Source organism: Musa acuminata, chromosome BXJ1-2 (genome assembly GCF_036884655.1).
Source record: "Musa acuminata AAA Group cultivar baxijiao chromosome BXJ1-2, Cavendish_Baxijiao_AAA, whole genome shotgun sequence".
Lineage (NCBI taxonomy): Eukaryota > Viridiplantae > Streptophyta > Magnoliopsida > Zingiberales > Musaceae > Musa > Musa acuminata.
The window spans coordinates 14,492,688-14,502,691 of NC_088328.1; the positions used below are offsets into that span (position 1 = coordinate 14,492,688).

The following is a 10,004-nucleotide window of genomic DNA, read 5'->3' on the forward strand; positions in this document are numbered from 1 at the left end:
TCTAGATCTCCATTTAGAAATGCCGTTTTCACATCCATTTGTTGCAATTCAAGGTCAAAATGAGCAACTAATGTCAAAATTATACGTAGAGAATCTTTCTTAGATATAGGAGAAAATGTCTCCGTATAATCGATTCCCTCTTTTTGAGTAAATCCCTTTGCAACAAGTCTTGCCTTGTATCTCTCAATGTTGCCTAACGAATCTTTCTTAGTTTTAAAGACCCATTTGCAACCAATAGCCTTTGCTTCATTAGGCAACTCTACAAGATCCCAAACTCCATTGTTCATCATGGAATTCATCTCTTCTTTCATGGCATCATGTCACAAATTTGATTCTTTGCAACTCATAGCTTATGAAAATGTTTCAGGATCATTTTTGGCTCCAATATTATAATCATATTCTTGTAGATATACAACATAATCACTAGGAATTGCTGATCTTTTATTTCTAGTAGATCTTCTTAATGTTGTACCAATGGTTCCTTGAGGAACTTGTGGTTCAACTAGTTGTTCAGGAGCTTGTTGTAATTCCTGAACTGCTTGATCTATTAGAATACTATCAACAACTTATGGAATTTCAATGATTGGTTGTTCAGCACTAGTTTGTACTTGAGGAGTGCTATGAACTATAAACAATCTTTCATTTGATGTGGAAGGTTGAGATTCTATATGATCATGTGCGAAAACTATATTCTTGAAATGATCGCTCCCACTAATCACATCATCCTCAAGAAATTTAGCGTTTCTTGATTCCACAATCCTAGTTGTGTGAGATGGACAATAGAATCTGTAACCTTTGGACTTTTCGGCATATCCAATGAAATACCCACTAACAGTCCTCGGGTCCAGTTTCTTCTCTTGTGGATTATATATCCTGACTTCGGACGGACATCCCCAAATGCGCATATGTCGCAAACTCGGTTTCCAACCTTTCCATAGTTCAAATGGTGTCTTTTGGACAGCCTTAGTTGGAACTCGGTTTAATATATACACAGCCGTCTTTAGTGCTTCAGTCCACAAGAACTTAGGAAGACTGGAGTTGCTAAGCATACTCCGCACCATGTCTAATAAGGTTCGGTTTCTTCTTTCTGCAACACCATTCTGGTCTGGAGAACCAAGCATAGTGTATTGGGCAATAATCCTATGTTCTTGAAGAAACTTAGCAAAAGGACCAAGTACTTGTCCATTTTCAGTATATCTACCATAATATTCTCCACCCCTATCTGATCTCACAATTTTAATTTGCTTACCACATTGGTTCTCAACTTCAGCCTTAAAGACTTTGAAGGCATCCAATGCTTCATTTTTGTTATGAAGCAAATATATATACATATATCGTGAGTAATCATCTATAAAAGAGATGAAGTATTTTTGACCATGTATGTCCATGTCTGGACAACATATATCAGTATGAATTATCTTAATAAGTCTGAACTCCTATTAGCACCCTTTTTGGACTTATTGGTCTGCTTTCCCTTTATACAGTCCACACAAGTCTTCAAATTAGTAAAATCAAGAGTACTAAGTACCCCATCTTTAACTAATCTCTTAATTCTCTCTATGGAGATATGTCCTAATCTTCGATGCCATAATATAGAGGAGTCCTCATTAATATTACACCTCTTAATGCCAACGTGAACATGCATTGAACTTTGAGTATTATCATTTTGTAATAAAATACGGTAAAGACCATCAGACAAAATACCATTCCCAACATAATCAGATTTATGTAATAAACAAAATGATGTGTCTTTAAAATTAAAGGAATACCCAAATGGTACGAGTCTGGAAACATAAATTAAGTTTCGTGAGAAACTTGGTACATAAAAGGTTCTTTCCAATTTTAAAACAAAACCACTACTTAAAGTTAAAATGCATGTTCCAATTGCTTCCATATGTGAGCCCATCTTATTTCCTGATAAGATGCTTTGCTCACTTCCCATTGGCTTCCTTAGGTTTTGCATACCCTGCAAAGAGTTGCAATATGGATTGTTGATCCAGAGTCAATCCACCAAGTGTTAATATTAACATTGACCATATTAGATTCATAACATACATATGAGGTTGGTTTACCTTTCTTTTCAAGCCATTGTTGGAATTTCGTGCATTCCTTCTTCACGTGTCCCTTTCTTTTACAAAAGAAACACCTTGCTTCTTTCTTGATATCAGCTTGGGATGGTATTTTACCTTTTCCCTGCTGATGAGCTTTCTGATTGGCTTGATGTTTGTCAGTTTTGTTTTTCCCTCGAGTGGTTACTACTAATGCATTCTCACCCAATTCCATCACTAGCCTCTCTTCTTCTTGAACACACATGATCATTAATTCATTGATTGACCATTTGTCCTTATGTGTATTGTATGAAATTTTAAAAGGGCTATATTGAGGTGGAAGGGTGTTCAGAATATAGTGCACTAGGAAGGATTCTGACATATTAACCTCAAGTTTCTTAAGTTGAGCCGCAATATCTCGCATTTGCATTATGTGCTCACGCACACCCTTTATGTTGGTGAGTCTAAGGGATGAAAATTTCATAATAAGGGTACTTGCTAGTGCCTTATCCGAAGTGACGAATTGTTCATCAATAGCTTTTAGCAAGTCTCGGACATTTTCATGTTGGTCAACAGAACCACGTATGCCAGTAGTCATCTTAGTTTTGATAAACATCACGCTGAGCTGATTGGATCGCTCCCATCGCTCATATAACGTGATCTCGGTTGGAGTGCTGGTATTAGTGACTATAGGTGGTTCGTCTTTCCTGATAGCATAATCGATATCCATCCACCCTAAATGGAGGAGAACCCTCTCCTTCCATATCTTATAGTTATCACCATTAAGTTCAGGAATATCACATCGAATATCAAAGAAATTAACAGTTTAAGAAACTGCATAAAATCAAACATTCTTATGTCAAAATTTAAAGCTTAATAGACTAAATTACATGTTTTACCAATGTGAAACATGCAAAAAAATATGAATCTCATGATATAAAAATTACCTGTGGGCTAAATTCTTAATTCAAATAGATTCATATGGTCTTTATGATAAACCTATCAAATTATATTTCAATTCATAATCCCTGTGGGTAAATTATGAAAATAATCTGATATTTTATCCTGATTAATTATATTAAATATAATAAAAGATCATGTGGGATAACAATTATTATATGAAATATAATCAGTCACAATATGATGTCTAATTACTTATGTGATCCTTATTTTAACTTTATATATAATTTTAATTAATTAAGGATGTTGTGGCTAATTCTTAATTAATTAAGATTATATGGATCACTAGACATTTTAAACATAAAAAATTTGCTCACAAGCATAATTTAATATCACTAAATATGCATACATAATATGAGCATTTTACCAACTAAAATGTTGAAAATGATATTTCCTCATGATTTTCAATAAAATATATCAAGACGTTTCCAAGAATAAACCAAAATCAAATCATTTTCATGACATAAAAAATGAAAACTCTTTCGTATCAAGGCAGAGGTCAAAAGGCTCTGATACCAAATGTAAGAAATCATTGAAACCAACTTGTGTTTCTAAATCATTATAATAGAAACACAATAAAAACTGATGCGGAAACAAAATAGCGTACCTCCAGCCATTGTCGCCAAGAATTTTTGCAGAGGTTTCTTCTTGAACTTTGGTACTTCTCGGCTCAGAACTTTCACTTTATATGGCATAGGAAACCCTTTCGCTTCAAAGAGATGATTGAACCCAAGGACCAAAATCCTCATATATATAGATGTTCTCCCATCAAGAACATTTATCATCACCAATTCATAACGTTCAAGAATTAATTCAAATTTGTAATGTTTGGACCATAATGAAGAACTTTAATGATATTAAATATTTAATTTAATAATAACGGTTTCATGTATAAAAAATAAAAACTGAAATCATTTAAATCATAATAAATGAAGAAATTCATGATAATGAATTATGAATCATAATGAGAACGATTATATTATTATTAAATTAGATATTTAATAATAACGGTTACATGAATGAGTCTTATATCCAAATATAATCTCAAATATAAATCTTATTTTATTCGCAGGGATTCCCAAATATCTCATCTCCATAGAAATAGAAAATGGAGTAGTAGTTTCGGAGTTTTTTTATATGGCAGAATAAACCGAGCCTTTTCTATTACCGGATTAAAGAAATCAACTGTTCTTCCTCATATAGTGTTTATACCGACAGAAAACAAGAAGAGATACGGGATAGATCCATTGTTTCCTCCCATAATATCTATACTTGTTGGTGCAATATAAGAAATAGATTCACTATTATTTCCTCCACCTCACATCTCTTCCCTTCATCTTGTAGCAGTTAAGAGTGTTTGGTTTGACAGATGATAAAGAGAGGAAATAGCAGATTTCCTCTTTTTCACATCCCTTCCGTTCATCTTCTTGCAGTTGGAGTCTTTCGTTTGGTAGAAGAAAGAGAGGTGGAAAATAGATACAGATCCAGTACTGCTTCCTCCCCTCTACATCTCCTTCCTTCTTCATCTTGTTGTAGTTGTTTTGTTTGGTTTGATATAAGAATGAGGAGGAAATAAGAGGAATCTCCAGTGTCGTCTCCTCCCCCTCACATCTCTTCCCTTCATCTTGTTGCAGTTGTTTTGTTTGGTTTGGTGGAAGAAAGAGAGGAGGAAATAAGACAGAGATCCAGTGTTGTTTCCTCTCCTTCACATCTCTTCCCTTCATCTTATTATCGCATGCGTAGTCTTTGGTTTGGCAGAGGAAGGAGAGGAGGAAATTAGAGAGATATCTCCTCTCCTTCATCTTATTGGATTTGTAGTCTCTGGTTTGGCAGAAGAAGGAGAGGAGGAAATTAGAAAGAGATATCCTCCTCTTCACATCTCCTTCTTTCATCTTATTGCAGTTATAGCCTTTGCTTTGACAGAGGAAAGAGGAGGAAATAAGAGATAGAGATTCGACATTGTTTCCTTCCCTTCACATCTCTTCTCTTCATCTTGTTGCAGTCGTAGGCTTTTGTTTACCAGAAGAAAGGGAGGAGGAAACAAGGTAGAGATCCGTTGTTGTTTCCTCCTCTTCTCCCATCTCCTAGTGCAGTCTCGTTAGAGTCGCAGCCTCTGTTGCAAGCAAGCCATGGTGAAGATAAGCAACAGCCTGGTCGGCGTGCTCAACTTCCACACCCTCCTCATCTCCTTCCCGGTCATTGGCATCGCCCTATGGTTACGCATCAAGGCCACCACGGAATGCGAGCGGTTCCTCCAACTGCCCCTCCTCGTCGTGGGCGTCTTCCTTTTCGTCGTGTCTGTGCTGGGCGTCGTCGGCTCGTGCTTCCGGGACTCCATCTTCCTCTGCATCTACGTCTTCCTCCTCTTCCTGCTGATCCTTGCCATGGCTGCCTTCACCGTCTTCGCCTTGGTCGTGACGAACAAGAGCATCGGCCAGGCGATATCGGGGAAGGGATACAAGGAGTATAGGCTGGGGGACTACTCGCACTGGCTGCAAAAGAGGGTGGGGGATCGGAAGAATTGGAGGGTGATCCATGGCTGCTTGAAGGAGGCCAAGGTCTGTGGCCGTCTCGAAGATGACATCGGCACGAAGGCCTCCGAGTTCTACAGGAAAAACCTGTCACCCATACAGGTTTGTTCTTCTCTTTCACACTTGATTCATGTTGTAGTGTTTCTGCAAGAAAGCATTTGATATGCTGATAGAAACTAGGGTTTTGTACTTATATCCTTTGATCATGCTTATGATTTTAGCATGCATTTGAGAAGGTTTTGAGGAAAACTTTGGAAAATCGATTCTCATGATCAATTTCTTACAAGCATTGCAGATTAGGACTGATGCATCTTCTCAGTATCACCAATGCAGGTTTTTTCTTTCCCTTCACACCATTCTAGATTAGGACTTGATGCCTGCAGTGGTGTTTCTGCAACAAAGTATCATGTTAGAATTTCTTTGAGAAAGAAGGAACAGAATCTATCATCTATCTTTTGAGAAGAAGATCCACACAACTATTTCTTTTATAAGTATTGATGTAATGAGAGATGTGGAATTAATCGTAGACTGTAATTATACTACCTCGATGTAATCCCAAATCTAAAATAAGATTAAAATGGACTTATGAAGAATAGATATGTCTACTATATTATCACTAACTGGAGTTTAAATTTTCTTTAGTGAGTTCTGACAAATAGCTCCGGATTCCATTTAGCTATCATAGCGTTTGATTCTTAGCTCATGTTGATCCTTGATGAGGGGAGATCTAATAATTCTACATCAGAAGAAGACGGAGATTAGTCGATTGGACTTATAAAAACTGTCAACAAGCCAAATGAATTAAACTAAAATCAACGGGATCAACTCAAAAGCTTTGAGATTTCATGTTCCATTTGCTTTCTTGCTGCTGTGTTCTTGTTCAAGGTCTTCATCTATCTCACCATATTTCTGATTCTGTACGCAAGTCTGGTTGCTGCAAGCCGCCAACCTACTGCGGATTCACCTACGCTAATGCTACATATTGGATCATCCCAAGATCTGGTCTCTCTTCATCAAATCCTGATTGCAAGGCATGGAGCAATGACCAAGATAAGCTGTGCTATGGCTGCAACGCATGCAAGGAAGGTGTTCTTGCAAACCCTCGAGAACGGGTGGAAGAAGGTCGTCATCTTAAATGCTGCTCTTCTTGCCTTTGTCATCGTCATCTACTCGGTTGGATGTTGCGCATTCAGGAACAACAATTCTCATAGCCATCACACCCATTTCTATAGGGGTGGAGATCACTAGTTCACTTTAGCTCAGTGTGATGTTCTTTCTTCAGCCAAATTGCAAGGTTGGAACTGTATTATTTCCATGTTTTGAAATAACTATGATCTAGGGTCTTAGAACACATAGGAGAATGCCAGTAGATATGCGATTTTCGATCTTCATTTTAACTATTTTCATTCAAAAGTAATAAGCATAGATCATATGTGGTGTATATCATCTTTAAGACAATTATATATGCATTCAATTTTTTTTTTTTAGCTCTTTTCATTCGGTCATAAGCACAGATAGGAAGTTCTATAAATATGTTCTTCATATATTTATTTTGAACAACTAAAAACTATGATTTTAGAATAACATTGGGTTATATTACAGGAGGATGCCAGTTGGATTGTATATGTTAATTAGCTTCAGTCAACTGGATATGCATGCATCATTCTTCAATAGCTTCAAGACAACTAAGTATCCATGTAGCAGCAGTCCTTTATCATTCTATAATAAGCATAAAAAACTTAGATATATTCTAGGGTTTTAGGATATAGGAGAATGCTAGTTTGGTCATCACATGTGTATATGCATGCATAAGCCTTCATTTAATAATAAGCATGGCCAATTATTTTGTTACAAGCAATAACCTCTTTAGTTTATTGCAGCTGTGGTCATTTAACATTCACTTAGGTTTCTTGTCTTTTGGAGCTTTAACCATACCATGAAATATTTGTTGTTGAACTGCCAATTCTAACAATAATATGAATGCTATTTATTGTGAGAATAACATGTAGAGAATGCAGTATATATGTACGTTAATATTTCAAGATTGAATGACTTTTATTACATGTTTTTAAGGGAAAATTAAGCTGATTTTGGAACATGGGCTGTTCACAATTACAACTAGAAATTGAGGTTTAAGGGATTGTATGTAATTGTTGACATGAATATGATGAAAATATTGATGGGCAAGATTGCACAAAGTTGATACTTTGGAGTCTTAACGAGGCCAATGTTGATTTAGACTAAATGATGGCAACAATTAGGACCAACATCTTCTTAGACTACACAGAAGGGGTTTTATGTAACCCTCTTTTATCTTTTTTCCTTGGAAATTTATCTGAGTTGTCAAAAAGAGAGAATTTTTCATATGTTTACAACTTATCAATGATTTATAGAACACCATCTTGTGATCACAAATGTTAAATTGCTAATTGGCATGAAATAGATTAGCTTTCACTATGGGTGATATTGCTATTAATTATCTTCTATTAAGTAAGTTTCATGTCATAAGATCTACTCACAACCACTTCTACCTATCTCAAAAATTAATCATGCAAATTTGTTTATGATGCCATCTCTCTCTACTCTCATATTTATTAAATATAGAAAGAGTGGAACAATAATCTTATTTCGAAGATTGAGGTCTGAATCATATTAAAATTGGACCCAAGTTATCTTATGGCTTCTAAAAACACATGAAAACTGCTTAAATGCTTATTTCAACCCAATTGTGTTCATCAAATTAAGCATCACAGACAAGTGAGGGTATGATTTGGTCTATTGCAATTGGTCATTCGAGCTGTTGTTTCTGATATCCAAAGCTTGTTATATGGACACGATCGAAAGAACGACTTGCTTTGATACTTTCATGTTGCTGATTAACTCAAAACATATTTAATATAATAAGAAGATAAATAGTTTTGGAGCTTGAATCTTGGTATATGATGGAATGGTTGCTCTATTGCAATCATGATGAGTATTTGTTTGCAAAGTGATCATGTCTATTTTAATAGGACTGGATCATTTTTCTTCCCATTTTGTATTTGTGTAAAGCATAATAGAATTTTCTAAACTTAATTGTTTGTGAAAAAAAAACCAAATATATATAAATATATAATTGCGAAAGGAAGTCATAACTTTGTGCAATATCAATGACTACTGTCTTTGGTTTTAGAAAAACATATATATGTATGGATTAAAGCAAATAAAAATTATGTTTTCCAATCCTTACACATGAGTCATGCTAATCTTCTCTATATCATTTCAATTTTATCATACGACTTTAAAGAGATAATAATTAAAAAAAAAAACATGGGCGATATCTTTAGTCCAAATCTTATAGCTCTTAGTGAGGGAATCAATCAATCTATCATACACATTACATTAATGACCCCACAAGTGCCCTCACAATCAGGTAACATCAACTAAACTAATTATGCACTCATAACAAGATACTTAATAAGGTAGGTCCACCCTCTCACTAGCCATTGAATTAAGCCATGCCTAAGGATTCCTAACAATGCATGTGCTTTGTGACATAACGTTTCTTCTAACCACATTCATTAAATCAAACCAATCATTGCTCCGAATTTGATGTATATTTCACATTATAAATTGTGTTTGCAGCAAATATATATATATATATATATATATATATATATATAATTTTAGCATGACACTAACCACGCCTATTTGTTCAACTATTTTTCGGTACTATAAGATGATCTACTGTGACATTAGATGATCATTTGCATGGAATAGTTTTTTTTTCATTTAGGTAGTATAAACATGTAGTTAGTGATAGTGATAGTGTGAGTTGGACCATTATTAGCGAATGAGGAAGACAACATGACCAGCCTTTGTTGAGGAGGCGCATGGGAGAGAGGGAAAGCACAGCCATGAGAGAGGGGGTAGTGATGGTGTTGCCTCTTTCTTGCTTAGCTGTTATTATGGTTAGGAGGGCGGGGGCGGAGAGGGTCGCACATGGAAGCACATGACATCTCCCTATCTATCTTCAACATCCACCCATCCCCGACCCTAGTGCTGATGAGGGTAATGGAGTCCCATCCTCTGCCCACCTGACATGAACACAGCTCACTGCTCTCTCTCTCTCTCTCTCTCTCTTTCTCTCTCTCTCTCTCACAAGAGCTACAAGCAAGATGGGTGCTGCTGGTGAGCTACCAAGAGAGCATTCCCAAAGAAACCTGGGAAACAGAAGAAGGGGTGGAGAGTACTGTTGATGTTGGCCTTCCAACAGAATGATTTAATGCTGCACAGTGCACACCCATCTCGCCTCTTACATAATTTGAGTTGGTCAGCTCAAATCGAATACAGCTCACGGATGCAGCATTCTCTTGGCTGGCACTCCCGTTTTGGCGCCTACTGTTTACTTGTGGCCATGTGTTCTCCTTCTCGGTCACTACCTGATGCCAAGAACAAGTATCTGAAAGCCCAGCAAAACTGTCAA

At 36.3% G+C, this 10,004-nt stretch overlaps 2 pseudogenes; one reads left to right on the forward strand and one right to left on the reverse strand.

The window, feature by feature from the left end:
• Positions 1-5,021: 5,021 nt before the first annotated feature.
• LOC135612255 (tetraspanin-8-like) lies at positions 5,022-6,872 on the forward strand (annotated as a pseudogene).
• Positions 6,873-8,739: 1,867 nt separating this feature from the next.
• LOC135613812 (U6 spliceosomal RNA) lies at positions 8,740-8,830 on the reverse strand (annotated as a pseudogene).
• Between the last annotated feature and the right edge of the window lie 1,174 nt (positions 8,831-10,004).